The 16157-nt window shown below is 50.4% G+C and overlaps 1 pseudogene; it reads left to right on the forward strand.

Moving 5' to 3' along the window:
- The window catches only part of LOC138850340 (sorting nexin-7-like), a 415797-nt pseudogene that overhangs the window by 137472 nt on the left and 262168 nt on the right, over positions 1 to 16157 (forward strand).

Genomic DNA, 16157 nt, shown 5'->3' on the forward strand with positions numbered 1-16157 from the left:
ATACCCCCTTGACCCTCCACACTGTATACATATGTATATATTATTCATAGTGGATTAAAAATGAATGTGCTCTTTACTGCAGCTCCGCGGTACAGTGACAATACAAATCAATGTATGGTGTACTTACTTTTGCCAGGCAGTGATGGGAGATGTTGATGGCCTGCGAGTGAGAAGTAGAGAGAGACGAGTGAGGTGGGGGTGGGTAGTTGTGGGGGGCATCCATCTGGCCACACTTCCAGGCTTGGAACCTGGCTCCAGGTGTATAGGTCAGGGGTCTTCTGGGCAGTGTGAGAAGGGTCTCCCCACTTCTTCCACAGCTGGAGGCCCCGCCTTCCTGGTGGACCCTGTGAGCCTGGCCCTGGCTCCCAGTACTCACCAGCTCCTCCCCCAGCCTGCTGGCCTGTGCCTAGGACCCATCTGTGCCAGCTTCCTGTCCCAGTGTCTCTGTTGGCAATTGCCTGGTGCTATCTTCCTTTCCCTCCTCCACTCCTTTGCTGGGAACATACTTATGGATGAATGCTGTGGTATGCTGTGTTGGCTGATGGGTTATAGCCACCACCCAAATGAAACAAATGTAGCAAAAACTAAGTGCCCGGTCCACGTCCCTGTGAGCTGAGAGTCTGCCCAATGGGGAACGCAGCCGTGACTGTCACGTCTTCAGCTGCTGGTATTAGAAGATGGACTGAGGCAGAGAGGATTGGCTCAGCACGTGACAACAGATCTGGGGCAATCAGGGGATGCCCTCCTGAGACAGAGGATTTGGAACTGGTGGCTGAAGGATGAGCCATGGTGATGAGATGACGCAGGGTCAGGAGGATGAGCAAGGACTGTGCAAAGGTCCTGAGGCAATGAAGCATTTGAAGACCAGAGAGGAACCCTATGCGGCCAGAGGGCAGCAAATGCGAGGGCTCAGAGGGAGAGGAGGCTGGAGGCAGAGACTGTGAGAGCCTCCTGTTCCTCCGGGTGTGCTCCTGAAAGCCCCCAATCACCTCCCTCTTAGCACAGATAACTGTCTTTGCCTCAAAGTGCTGTTTTGGACTCAACCCCTCACCAGGCTTAACCCCAGCCCCATTCTCCAAGGAGAATTCTATCCTGCAAGAGACTTCAGGACAGATTCCAACCCACATTTGTTAAACTGTGTCCAAGTGAAATGTGACTAATTACTCATTCTGCAGGACCCTGGAGGTCTTCCAGTTGCCACTGCCCCCAGGCAAAGGCCAGTGCCCCAAGGGTGGGGCAGGGTTTCCCACAGTGGCTGAGACACCCACATCCTGTATGAGAGCGTGCAGGTTCCACACCTGGCTCCAGCTCTGACTCCAGCTTCTGCTAATGGGCACCCTGGGAGGCAGCAGTGATGGCTCAAGTCCTTGGCTCCCTGCCAGCCATGGGGAAGACCTGGATTGAGTTTCTGGCCCCTAGCTTTGCCCTTGGCTCAACCCAGCTGTGGCAGGCATTCGGGGAGTGATCTAGCAGATGGGACATCTCTCTCCCCACTGCCTCTCTCTCGCCCACCAAATGAGTACAGAAGAGTTAAAGAGACCAAATACCCTAAGCTTTAGTCACACAGGTGCCTGGTGCCCGGGGAGCTCTTTCTGAGTCAGCATTTTTAATGAAGAACAAAGCAGGCTGGCCTGCTTCCTTTTGAAGATCTCTTTTCCTCCAAACCCCACCACAGAAAAGTCTGAAAGCTCCTAGCAGATTCCCACGCCCCCTCTGCTGCAGATCCTGGAAGTCCACAGTGAAGCAGTCAGTGGAGCTCTCAGCCCTGGGGTCTGTTTTGAAGCCCTAGTTTATGTTCTGAAAGCCAGCAGATCTCAGCATCATTGTGTTTGGTCCAGTATCAGGGACCTCAGGAGGTGGGTGGCATGGTGGAGTTGAAAGCTTCACCCAGATGTAGCTAGACACAGAACGGGGCCAAGCATCCCCAGGTACTCTGCATAACCAGAGCGTGCCTTCTGGGAATCGACGCTCCCACCATCATAGGATCAGCCTTCCTCACAGGTGCGTTCTTGGGAGGCCCTAGTGCTCTCCTCTGGGCCTACCATGGCTTCTCCAATCTAGTCTTCCCCCTGAGAGGACCCTCAGCACTCTCTTCCACATCGGTCTCATGGGAACCTCTCACCAAACAGCTCAGATGGATGAGCGTGTGTGGACAATGTAGTGTATGTATCCAGAAAGCCTTCCTGTATAATTATGTGCAGTGGTCCCCATCTCCAGAGGAGGCGGCATCCCAAGTGGAAGCCTGAAACTATGGGGAGTACTGAGCCCTGCATATGCTAACTTTTCCCTATCTGTGCCTACTTATGATGAAGTTTAATTTATCAATTAAACGCAGCACCACATTGGTCATCAGATGGAGCCATTGGAACCACATAAAGTAGTGAGTCCGTGAATGCAGTCTCCCACTGTGACACCTTGCTTTCCTGTGCTCACTCTTCTTGTGATGGTGTGAGATGATGCGGTATCCCCATGAGGAGATGGAGCCAGGAGTGTGGCACTGCTGTGAGGAGATGGAGCAGGACATGTGGCACTGCCGTGAGATGGAGCAGGAAGTGTGGCACTGCTGTGAGATGGAGCAGGACGTGTGGCACTGCCGTGAGATGGAGCAGGACGTGTGGCACTGCTGTGAGATGGAGGAGGGTGTGTGGCACTGCTGTGAGGAGACAGAGCAGGTGCGTGGCACTGCTGTGACGTAGTGCCAGGTTGCTAACAGTTCAGGAAGATCTCTGAGCTATGACAATACCAGCTGATCGTGGGTCAGTGAAGCCACAGAATGAAAATCCTGGATGGTGGTATGGGTACTGCTGCCTGGAATAATTCATGCATGCGTGTGTGTGTGTGTGTGTGTGTGTGTGTATAAATGAAATCATATTGTGTACAACAAAAGTCCTTTGTAATCATGTAAAGTAATCTATTGTGTGTGTGTGCGCGCACACATATGTGTGTGTGTGTGTGTGTATCCTATAGAGACACATTATAATCACAGTCTTTGTAAGGATTTTGGAGGGATGTGAGTGTTTTATATACATGGGTAATTTGTCTTTTTTTAAAAGATTTATTTTATTTATTTGGAAGATTTACAGAGCGGGGGGGGGGGGGGGAGAGAGAGTCTTCCATCTGCTGGTTCATTCTCCAAATGACCACAATGGCTAGAGCTAAGATGATCCAAAGCCAAGAGCCAGGAACTTCTTCAGGGTCTCCCACGCGGGTGCAGGGGCCCAAGGATTTGGGCCATCTTCTACTGCTTTCCCCGGCACCTTAGTAGGGAGCTGGATGCAGCAGCCAGGACTGGAACCAGTGCCCATAGAGGATGCCAGTGCTGCAGGCCAGGGCTTTAACCCACTGGGCCATAGCGCCAACCCCTGACAATTTGTCTTAAGGTCAGATCTTCCAGGCCCATGGTTCATTCATTGCTTCATCTGTACAGTGGGGCTAATATTACCTTGGGCAACCCTACCATAAAGGTCAAATATGAGAACAAACATACAAAAATGCACAAGAAGAGCTGTGGGTTATAGGCCACTGAGATCCTTAAGTGTCACCATTATCATTACGGAGAGCTTCTGTTTGCAAGATCAGGATTTACTGTGAGTCCAGCATATGTAGAATTCCTTCCACAAGTGTACACACACATGGCTTTAGATGCACATACAAATAGATTTCCAACTCACCCAAGTTAAACAGAAAACAAACCCCATAATGGCTTCACCACTGAAATGTCCACCTGTGCCAGAACATTGCCTTTGACTACCAAGAAACACTCAGAATGCAACCATAAGATAAAACCATGAAGAATAGTTGGAAATCAATTAGTGGGCAGAAGGTACTTAAGTGCTTTTCAACCAAGTTGGCCGGTCCAAAAATGCTCTTGTGACTAAAGGTGACATTTGAGGTTCTCCACTAGTCTGCCACTCTCACGGTGCATGGGCCCTGTGGGGATACCACGTGCAGAGAGGGGAGCTCTCAAGGGCTGTAGCATGTGATTCCGACACAAACCACTCTCCAGAGACAACAATAGCAAAGGCAAACAGACTGGCTGGTGAGCAAAAGCAGTTGAAGGATGGAGGAACTAACGTGGTCCTGGAGAACAGAGGGAGACTCCTCTGGGGTTGTAGCCCCACGAATCTCCCTGGGTCATGGTATCAGGGGGGTTGATTTCATTGTTTATTAACTTCTCACTCGAAGTTCTTAACTCCAGCAGCTTGTCCTAGCATGGCGATACTCTCCACCAGCAGATCTGTGCATTTAAGAAATCGGTGGATGGCCTTGCCCCTGTGCTGGTTTTTAGGAGAGTGACCGCCCTCAGCTGTGACCATGGTGGCAGGAGAGACAACACCGTTGCCTTCTGAGAAGCTCTGGGCAGATCTGAAAGTCCTTGTTGGGTTTCCTGGTGTCTCATCTCTTGCCCTGGGTGCTTTCGGGTGATCTGCAAACAGCTCCCAGACATCCTGCTCCGAAACTGAGCCCTCCCTCCTCCCGCTTGGCAGTTTCCCTTTCAGAACACCTTGAGTACTTGGCTCGGTGTACATGGGGGTGATAACCTCATGAGCTCGTGTCCCAGGGGCTCAGGGTTCTCTCTAAGTGGCCTGGTAGAAGAATCTGCTAAAAGTTACTGGTGCCCAGCATAGCACTAATTTAGGGTCATTGTTTGTTACAGTAGGGAAAATGCCTCTTCCTTCTAAAATGTTTATGCTTTTTATTTATTTGAAAGGGGGGGAAAGTGTTCTGCCAGGCATGGGCCAGGCTGAAGCTAGGAGTCAGGAACTCCACCCTTGTCTCTCACTTGGTACACAGGCCCACACACATGAGTCATCTTCTCAGACACATGTGCAGGAAGCTGGATCAGAAGCAGAGTGGTCAAGGCTTGAACTGGCACTCCGATACAGGATGCCTGCATGGCAAATGGCAACTTTACATGTCACAACACAATGTCTGCCCCTTTGCTTTGTTCTTTATTTTTTTAAAAAGGATTTATTTATTTGAAAGGCAGAGACATAGAGAGAGAGAGAGATCTTCCATCCACTGGTTCACTTCCCAAATGGTCAAAATGGCCAGAGCTGGGCCGATCCAAAGCCAGGAGCCAGGAGTTTCTTCAGGTCTCCCATGTGGGTACAGGGACCCAAGGACTTGGGCCATCTTCTACTTCTTTCTCAGGCCATGCCAGAGAACTGAATCAGAAATGGAGCAGCTGGGACTCAAACTGGCACCTATTTGGGATTCTGGCCTGGAGGCAGTGGCTTTACCCACTACACCACAGTGCCAGCCCTTCATGTTTTCTTTATTTGCACATTGGCCTTTTTTTTAAGATTTATTTATTTATTTGAAAGTCAGAGTTACACAGAGAGAGGAGAGGGAAGGAAGGAGAGAGAGAGAGAGAGAGAGAGAGAGAGAGAGAGAGAGATTCCTTCCGCTGGTTCACTCCTCAATTGGCCGCAACAGCTAGAGCTGTGCAGATCTGAAGCCAGGATCCAGGAGCTTCTTCTGGGTCTCTCACATGGCTGCAGTGGCTGTAGGACTTGGGCCATCTTCTGCTGCTTTCCCAGGCCTCAGCAGAGAGTGGAAATGGAAGTGGAGCAGCCGGGACTGGAACCGGTGCCCATATGGAATGCTGGCACTCCAGACCAGGGCATTAAGCTGCTGTGCCACAGTGCTAGTCCCTGAACATTAGCTTTTGCAAGGGGAAAAATTTGATTAAATTCAGCCTTATATTAGGCGCAACAGTAGAAACTAAAATAGTAGAAACTCTATCCAATAAGGAGTAACTCCTTTGAGAAAAGGTCAGGCAAAGCAGTCAGATAATCAGTAGTTCAGCTCTGCTCACTCTGTGACAGGTGTGGGGCTTGGCACTGGTGATCCTGAGAGAGTTCTGACTCCTGCCTTGGGCGTCCGCAGCCTCTCAGGGGACCAGTCCATATCCAAGAGCCCGCCAGGCAGGCATCCTGTTGAACAAAGCATGGAAGGAGGAGTGGGCTTGGAGTCTGCCGAGGGTGGACGTGTCCTTTCAGATGAGGGCACAGAGACCCACAGGGTGAAGCCAATCGCTGATGTGAGGTTTGGTGTGCACCAATGGGCACACTCTCCTGGAGACTGGGCGGATGGATGGCCGAGACCAAGCCAAGGGCCTTGATTATTCCTTAGAGGGGAAGGTAGCCATCAGAGCTTTGGGGCCAAGAAGTCCCAGCTGGGTTTCTCTGGATGCTCACTCTGTCCCTGGGGCAGATGGGACGGGAATGGGGAACTGGAGTCATGAGGGCCCGGGTGCAGGCTGCCATGCTCAGAGTCTAGGCACGCCTTGGACCAGATTCTGAAGGGGAGCCTTTCAGGAGATTCAAGTGGGAGAATGCATTGGTCTGGAGATCCTTTGGCTATGAAAACAGTGCGAACTCCTGAAGCTGACTAAGGAAAAGCACACATCTAGCCATGGATGCAGTTTGATGGGCAGGTGACCCTCGCCTCCCCACATTATTGTGACCTGCAGTTTCTCAGGAGTAAGGCTGTTCTGCTAACCAGATGCACAGGGTTCTTCCATTTCCGCTCCAGAAAAGTGCTGAACATGTTGTTTGGCTGTTTTCTGGAGCAAGTAGTTGGGCCTATTCAATCACTTGTTTATGCTATTTTATTTCAATTGTTTTTGAGCAAATGAAACTTATTCCTGGGTCTGACCTCTCTGGGAGCTTCCAGGAAGGCGACATCTACAGCTTCCCAGCCCTGGGAGTGACACGATCACCCCACTGTCACTGCCCCACCCAGTCCCCGTGCCAGCTCCTCCAGATGGCAGGTGGAGTGCATGCAGGATCTGACTGCGGGCACCAGGCAGATGTCCACAGGAGTGCATCTTCTGTTCTGAAGTGCAGGCTGGATAGCAAGTTTCATTTCAATGTTCTCTGCTCAAAAGTCTGACTTCTTTACAAATCAGGCTGGCCCTGCGGATGCGATCATGTTCATCCCTGCCCTGTTCCCTGCTGCTCCTCCCCTCAAACCCTCAGCTTCCACACATCCCTCCAGTTCAGCCCCTCCAATGCTGTCCTGCAAGCAGGCCCTGTCTCCCCAGTGCCCATGCTATGTTTCCTCAGCAATATAAGAGTTGCTGGGAGGCTAAGTAAGGGTCCTGGCTTTGTATTGGGACCTGGATCAGACTCACAGATGGGGAATTTATGCTCTTTTGTGTAGCTGGGCCAGTAAAGTACAGCCCCTGGGTCAGATGAGTCTCCTGTCTGTTTTTCTGTGTAGCCCATGAACTAAGAATGGCTTTTACCTTTTAAAAGTGGTTAGGAAAAAAATGAAAATATTAATATTTTATCACACCCGAAACTGGCATGAAATTTCACCTTTCAGTGTGGATCAGGGTAGTTTTGAATTGTATCCATGAAACGCTGGGGAAAATATGTTTCCTCTGTTGTTCTCTAGGTACCGGCCTGGGATGGCTGATGTTACCTCTTCTCCTGCAAAGCATCAACCATTGATTGTCTAGGTGTCTCTGTACCACCTGCAAACTCTGGATGAAAGATTCTGGCCAGGGTGGGATGATATTTGAAACCTCGCTTTAGGTGCTTGACAAATTGGCTGCTTTTCTGTCTTAAAGGACAGCAGTAGTCCTAACGATGTGGGTAACACTGGTGCTACTGATGGCGACCCTGGGAGTCTGGAAGGGCAGAGAGGGGATAGGGAGGGTGTGAGCAGCAGTGTTGACCGGCCGCTCTTTCTGCCTACAGGTCACAGCCCTTTCCAGTGTCACTACTGTCCCTACAGTGCCTCTCAGAAGGGGAACCTGAAGACCCACGTCCTCTGCATCCATCGCATGCCTTTGACAACAGCCAGTACCCTGACTGCAGGTTCAAGCACTCCAGAGTCGACTTGGAGGCTTCTGGGAATTATGAGGAGCCCACAGCTGTGAAGGCGGGGAGCTCAGCAGAGCTGGCGGAGGAGGGTGCCAAGTGCCAGGAGGACAGCCACTGAGCAGCCTCTAATGCACCTTGCAGTACAATTTCACGCAGAGGTCAGGTGATGCATCCAGCAGAAGAGTTTGCTAATGGCATTCCAAGGGGAAAAAAATCACATGTGATGCCCCTCCTAGTGTATAGAACCTTTACAATATTTTAAAAGATATCTATATATCTATATTAAAAAAATCACCCAGCCCTTGAACATGGCTGCTAAACTGTTACCTGGCAACAAGCACTTCCAAACAATGCAGGTGGAGAGAAAAGCAATTTCAAAAGAATGCTTGTGTCCTCCGAGCGCAAGAAAACCCGGGGGCCCGTCCAACTCGAAAGTCGTCTTTGTCCCAAAATAATGCTGTTAACCGAAAACCGATACCATCTAAATGATTCAGTGCTGCTGTGAGGTTGGAGGGAGGCTGTTTTCCTTGTTGAAACACCTCTATCCTCTGACACCAGCTGCTGTCATTTGCCTGGCACCCTAATGAGATGTGCTGGGAGGCAGCTGTGGTGCCAGTCAGACTGGAGCGGTCACTGCAGAGAAAATCGATTCATGAGGTGTCCTAACTGCACTCTTGGGGAAACCCTAGATGGCCAGCAGCCAGCAGGGCTGACCGGCACCACAGAGGACTGCAATCTTAAATGTGGATTTTTTTTATATGCAGCTAAATGAATCAATGTTCAGGAAGTGTCTGCAGACGGATGTCCAGTGCAGATTTGTTGAGTGATTCCTGTTTTTAGATCACATTGCAGTAGCGAAGGAAATATTTTTTGGTGTGTTGCCTTTTTTTTTTTTTTTTGAAATTTTTGAATGGTGAGGAAGGTTGATTTTTTTTTTTTTTACAGGCAGAGTGGACAGTGAGAGACAGAGAGAAAGGTCTTCCTTTGCTGTTGGTTCACCCTCCAATGGCCACTGCGGCCGTCAGACTGCGGCCGGTGCACCGCGCTGATCTGAAGGCAGGAGCCAGGTGCTTATCCTGGTCTCCCATGGGGTGCAGGGCCCAAGCTCTTGGGCCATCCTCCACTGCACTCCCGGGCCACAGCACAGAGCTGGCCTGGAAGAGGGGCAACTGGGACAGAATCCGGTGCCCCAACCAGGACTAGAACCCGGTGTGCTGGTGCCGCAAGGTGGAGGATTAGCCTATTGAGCCATGGTGCCAGCGAAGGTTGATATTTTACAACAGTGTCGGGTACATGATATGAAATGTATTGAAAGAAGCTATCCCATCCTATCCATAAAGGTGCTGATGAGAAATGGAAATTTACATGATCATGGAATTTGTTATTTTTTGTTAATCGTGATTTTAAAAAAGTTTACTTGAATGGTGGCTGCTCCTGTCCTTAGTATCAGATTTATTTTTCAAGTGTTAGTTTTCATAAGTGTCACAGAAATGAAGCAAGATTTTCTCCAGCATGCTCTCACGAAATAGCTTGTATTAAAAGATGAATCTAAACATTGTGCTATCTCTTAATGAACAGTGTTTGAATTAGAATGTCTGTTTTTGTAAAACAAATGTGTTCTATATTTTGTAGATTTTAGATTTTCTACCGATTGGATACTCCAGATTCATCAAATTCTGCACCACACAGAGGCAACACGCTGAGGGTCAAGAAAGACACGCTTCACTCACTTTAAAAAAAAAAAGATTTCAGAGGATTCATTAAAGATTTTTTCTGGCATGTGCTAGAAGGGTATGAGTTCAGCCTTTTAGCCTACTTCTTTTGAGTGACACGACACTGGTGCTGCCACTCGAGATGGTAGAGAGGTGGGAAGTTTTTTGTTTTTTTTTTTTTTTGACAGGCAGAGTGGACAGTGAGAGAGAGAGAGAAAGGTCTTTCTTTTGCCGTTGGTTCACCCTCCAATGGCCGCTGCGGCTGGCGGGCTGCGGCCGGAGCACCGCGCTGATCCAATGGCAGGAGCCAGGTGCTTCTCCTGGTCTCCCATGGGGTGCAGGGCCCAAGCTCTTGGCCATCCTCCACTGCACTCCCAGGCCACAGCACAGAGCTGGCCTGGAAGAGGGGCAACCGGGACAGAATCCGGCGCCCCGACCAGGACTAGAACCCGGTGTGCCAGCGCCGCAAGGCGGAGGATTAGCCTAGTGAGCCACGGCGCCAGCCCGAGAGGTGTGGAAGTATTAACTTCTTCTAAAACAAAATCATTCAGACTTTAAAACAAACAAACAAAAAAGTCAATATTTCCTTACAGGCTGGGAGCGCAGAATAAAACCCCAGGCCTTAAAAACGTCAGCTCTGCCTATAGCAGTTTACAAAAATGCTAAACTGCAATCAATGTAAATAAAATCCTTAGGGCTATCTATGCTGAGAACAGAAGGAATCTAAGGTTAGTGGGGAACCGGGTTTACTATAGCTGTCAGAGGGGGTGGTCTCCCCAAGGTTTCAGTGGAGGTGGGGTGGGGTGGGGGTGAACCTTGCACCCAGCTGGCCTGGCGCAAGCTGCTTTCTTGTTTTTCTAGTCTAGTTCTCACTGCCTTACTTAAATCGAGTTGATACACTTAATGCGACTGTTTCTATGAGCCAAGAGAAAGGACTGAGACTTTTCTACACTTTCTGAGGGTAGTAAGCTTTAGGATTTTAACTGCACTACCGTGTTTGGTGACTGTGCCAGTCGCTTGCTTTCTGTGTGTTTGCCCCACCTTTGGTATCTTAGCAAAGAAAAAGAAAAAAAGAAGAGGAAAAAAAGTGGAAAAAAATGAGAGCCACATTCCATTTCTAGCACTTGGGAGCTCTTCGAGTATTCGTTGTGTCTTCTGGGCATCGTCAGATGCGGCAGGCAATGATTCTGTTTGTGACACTGGGAACACCCCCTCTCCTTTGTGGCCTGTGTGTGGATTTCCATTGTGTCCAGTGTGAGCCATCCTGATTTCCGCCTCTGACACAGGCCTTCCTTCCAGAACATTTGTAACTTGTAATACAAACAAGTGACAGCCGCAGTGATGCAGTGTCAATTTCTGAATGTCATCAGGTTCCCGTATCTAAACATGTCAAGTCCTTGCCCTGTAACTTTGTAGTCTGTGATACTGTCTCCATTCCTGCATCGAGAAAACAACATCTATCTTGGAGGAAATCTGAGATCCATAGAGCAGAGGATTTTGTTGCTATGCGTGAAACAAGTAGAAAACTTTATATTTGAAGTTTAATTTTGGTCATTATTTATTATTATAATACATCAGTTGATAGAACTTTATTCTGGTATAGAAAGTATTAAAAGTTGTTTTTTCAGCAATGACTGTTTTCTTTCTGCTGTTAGAATAAAATGTCTTTGAAGCAGTCCAGTTTTATCCAGTGTTTTACTCAATAAAACCTCTAACTTTGGGAAAAAAAAAACACATCTTTTCCTATTCACTTATGTGTACTGCAAAGAACAAAACCTGTGTGTGTGTGGGGGGAAGTCATCAAACTTCGGCAAGACTTGGTCCAACCCCATTTTTTTAAAAGCCCTGTAGCATTCTGGGAGAGCCTCATGCTTTTCCAAGGGACTGAGTCTCTGTGTAGTACAGTGTGTGTGTGTTGTGTGTGTGTGCACCTGTGCCTGTGCACGCCCAAGTGCCTGTATGAACCACACTTCATTTTCAAACTACGGGAATATTAATGCATGCCCCTTATTGTGGTGATCACAGGAGGAGCCACTTAGAGCCCTGGAGTCCTTTATTCTACTTTACTGGTAAAAAGTTTTTTTTTTTTTTTATTTTAAATCATTAAATGGAAAGAAGTCTTTCCCTGCCAAATTATCTGAGGATAATCTGGATGTTTCCTCTGGAAGAAAACAGCTTGGGGGACCGGGAGTGTGCTCACCACCTGATGAGCGAGCTCTTTTGTTTTACATTTTGTGCTTTAGTTTGGCCCCAAAAATAAATTTGCAGGGTGCATGCTATAGCTCCGGGCCATAGAGGGCCCATGCAGGTTCAGCCAGAAAAGGCACCTGCGTGTGTTACAGGAGTTTGTCTGCTTAGCATGCTTCTTTCAGCCTGGAAGCCTGCGTGTGGCCTAGGGCAGGGAAAGGGGGCAAACAAATGGAGCTGTTATTGGTCCTCACTGTCCAGGACGACAGAAGTCAAATGTGGAGGTCTCAGTTGAACGAGCGCTCTGGACTTCTGTCTACACCACCTGCACGATGGATCTGAAACCCACAGGAGCTGGACAAGACCCCACAGTGGTGAGGGCAGGAGGGCAGGAATGCTGGACTATCAGGTGGGCTGGAGAGCACGTGGACCCTCTTGGAATGGCACTGCCATCAGGAAGCGGCCCCAGCCTTCCACATTTTCAACAGGTCCTGGTCACTTGGATTTTGTAGGGCATCCACACAACATTTGTCTGAAAAAGCTGGGCAATGAATGGATGAACAAAATGCAGCACGACCACAGAGGGGAATATTATTCTGCATAAATAAGTAAGGACTGCCTTGTGCTACAGCCTGGATGGGTGAACCAAGGAGCCAGGCGCCAAACTACAGCCCATATGATTCTGTTTATGTGAAGTGCCCAGAGTAGAGAAACCTACAGTGACAGACCGCCCCAATGGGGCTCCTGGGCGCGGGTTCTGTGCGTCGCCTGCTCTTGGCTGTGTGAACACGGGCACCCAACTCTGTTTACTTCCCAAGCCCCTGCCCCTTGCCTCCCCAGGGTCAGGGCTGTGATTAGAAATTGCACCCCAGCTGCAGCAGGGGAGGGGTGGGCCAGGCACTGGGCCAGCTGCTGGGGCCTTTGCCACCTGCTGCCATCCCCACTGTCACCACAGGACTCAGCCAACAAGGTGAGGCTTCCTGGGAGTGAGCAGGGCTGCAGGGCTGGGCAGGGGCCTTGGGAGCCCCTTCTTTGGCCAGGGCCCCATGGGAGTGGGAGGGACGGTGAGGTGCGGGCACCAGTCTGGAGTTGAGAAATGGAGCATGAGGTTTTCCTGGTGCCCCCGGAAGGGGCCCTAAGGTCCGTGAGATCCAGAGGAGCTGTCCCTAGGAGACCAGTTATGTTTTGAAATTCCATTAGGCAACAGCCTAATGATGGGCCACAGATCACTTCAGGTTCCTAAACATCTTTCTTGCCCCTGAACTGCACCCTCCTCCTCGGCCCGGCCCTGCCCTGATGGCCGCCAGTCTGCTTCCTGTGTTCAGATTCCCCTGTGCTGGATGCTTCACGCAGATGGACTCCGGTCACCGGTACCTTCTGTGTCCGGCGTGTTTCACTTAGCCCGCATTTCCCAGGTTTGCCGCTGTAGGTGACATCTGTCAGGATGCCCTGCTTGACCTCCAAGGCCCAGCCAGTCTCTCCAACTTCATCTTTCACTCTCCTCCCTCACTTATCTGTCTCTGGTCAAAATGGCTATTTTTAATGGGTTTCTGCCCCAGGGCCTTTGCACATGCCATGCTTGGGGCCCTCCCGTACTTAGGTTTCAACTGAAATGTTCCTCCCTGACACGCACTGCCACACGGATGCATGTGTCCCTGGCTCCCGTGTCATGCCACAGCCTGTCACTTGCTTTCTGTCTTCCTTGTAGCAGTAATCACTCTGAAAATCTCTTACTTATCCCTTTGTTTACATGCTTGTGGTCTGTTTCCCTTACCAGAATGTAAATTCCTAAGTAAATTCCTAAATTCTGTGCCTTTCAGACCTCTGCTACAAACAGCACCTGGTACAGTGTTGCATCTCGAGAAATATTCATTGGGTGGATACAAATTCCCAGCCCAACTGTCTTTGATGCTGATCACTGGAGTAACTGTGGAAATGTGAGCTTTTACAAAAGAAGTTTCACCAGCAATCTCCAGCAAAGGGGCTCTGGAGCCAAGAGGGATGTTGGGTCCATCGCAGACCTAGCAGCGTGCTTGAGAGCTTGGGAGTGACCCTGCTCGCTGTGCATGTGGCTGTGTGTCTCTGTGGCTGAGGAGGGCCCATGGGGTCTTGGGAGACCAGATCCCAGCATGGGAGCTCAAGGCTGCATGGTGCATAGTTCTAGGCAGGAGACCCTGATCTGTCCTCCTTGTCACAGATCTGCCAGGCAGGCTCCTCCTTGGTCTCACTGAGCTTCGGGTTCCTCATCTGTGAACGAGCCTGTCACACAGACTCGCTGCGGGTGGCTCGAGAGATCCTGGGCAAGTGTTTTGCAAACAAAGATGCTCCCTGCATTGGTTATTCCTGCCAGCATCAATATCCAAAAATGGGTGCCCTGCCCGTGCCATGGTGTGGCCAGGGAAGACGGAGCCCAGGCAGCCATGTCCACGGCCACCCCGGCTCCCTCCCCAACCCCAGTGACCCCAGCCACACTCGTGCCTGTGACCCTTGGGTCAACACCTCCTCTTAATGCCTTTCCATTTCTCAGTTTGCTGACTGGGGTGATTTTCAGTGAGGTCCACATAAATAATTCAAAAATAATTCACGATGAAGAGGAACACGCTTCTGGAATGGATGATGGCATGATGAATTAAACACTTTAGAGGGCCAACGTAAATTATTTTAATGCATGTAATAGATCCATCCAGTGAGAGTTGAGGCCCTGCATGTCAGGCCTCTGTGCCCCTGGGGCCTGGAGGTGGTGGGAGCAGGTGGCTGGGAGCTGGCGCTGCTGGGGCTTGAATCATTTCCTTTGCCAAAGACCCATTCTCCCAGCACTTAGGTTCTCCCAGCACTTAGGTTCTCCCAGCACTTAGGTTCTCCTAGCACTGAGTGAGCAGTGGGAAACGTGTCTGCTTCTAGCCAGGTGGGAGCAGGAACCAGGAGACCGATGAGGCTGCGTGAGAGCATCTATCGGCATTGGCAGTGACAGAGGCCTGACCTGCACCCTGCCTTCCATTCATCCTCTGCTCCTCTCCAGGGCAGCGAGGGGCTCTGCCGTGTGGCCACAGGCAGTTAACATGTCATGTGTCCCTTGGGAATTAACAGCAGTGTCTCCCCATTTACACTCACCGCATGCTAGTGCAGGAAGGGGTCATTGTGTGCAACTTACCCATTTAACAGAAGGGAAAGCCTAGGACTCAACGTCCCCAGGCATGGGAAGTAAACACATTTGTTCTCGTGCTATCTCCGCTGTATTTACGGAGTGCTGTCTAAAGATGGCTGTGGCTTTGTAGAAGGAGACCTGTAATCCCAGAGGGAAGAACTCATTGATTCTAGAATGTGCTGCTCTGACCCCTTATGGTCAGGGAATGCCTGGTACCAGTGTGTTATGGTGACCGGCTGTCTCCTGGCTGGAGAGAATCATTCACTCACTCTACGGCTAATGGTCCAGGGGTCTGTCCCGAGCAATGGCCACAGCAGTGCATGAACCCTGCTCACAGCCAACTCGCGGCTGCTTGATGCTCTTGGGAGGAACGGAAATCAAGAGCTGTAGTCACACGTGCAGTGCAGTCTTTGAGTTCATCTCCAGCCAGACAGCGCCTCGGTGGCCTGTCCATCTGCATCCAAAATCCCACCCTGGCAATTCAGCTGTGCATGGAGGACTTGATGTGATGGAGCATAAGAGCAGGGGGAATGGAACATGAGCTGGGAGAGAGTTGTGGGAGGAAGCGATGGGCCTTGAATGAATGAGATTTGGATGTGAGGAGCTGAGAAAGAGTGTGAGAAGGTTCCAACAGGAAGGGGCGGGGTGCTCCCAAGATCCTCGGGGAGCTCTGCCCTGATGAGTGGACTGGGGAGCCTGGAGCCCAGAGACCAGTGTGTAGGCTGTGTATGTCCCTCCCGAGTGTGTGCATGGACAGCCTGACCTTTCATGGGTGGTGTTACGAGGCCAGCTTCATGAGTGGGATTAGTGCCTAGACTGGCCCCACAGAGCTCTCGCGCCCTGTTTTCTACCATGGGAATGCAGGTGGAGAAGGTGCGCACGGGTCGGTCGGGAAGCAGGTGTTCCCCAGGCACCATACGAGCTGGTCCCTTGATCTGAGGCTTCTCCAGAACTGTGAGAAGCAAACTTCTGTGACTGACACGGGGACGAAGGAACAAAGCCCTTGCAGGTGGGTACGCATCAGATGGCCTGTGTGTGTGTGTGTGTGTGTGTGTTGAAAAAACGTTTTCAGGGGCCAGTGTTGTGGTGCAATGGGTTAAGCTGCTGTCTGCAGCACTGGCATCCCATGTGGGTGCCGCTTTGAGTCCTGGCTGCTCCAGTTCCCATCTAGCTTCCTGCTAATGAGCCCAGGAAACTGCGGAGGATGACCCAAGAACTTGGGCCCCTGCATCCATGTGGGGGAGCCAGAAGGAGCTCCCAGCTCCTGGCTTTGGC

Source organism: Oryctolagus cuniculus, chromosome 7, assembly GCF_964237555.1.
Source record: "Oryctolagus cuniculus chromosome 7, mOryCun1.1, whole genome shotgun sequence".
Classification (NCBI taxonomy): Eukaryota; Metazoa; Chordata; class Mammalia; order Lagomorpha; family Leporidae; genus Oryctolagus; species Oryctolagus cuniculus.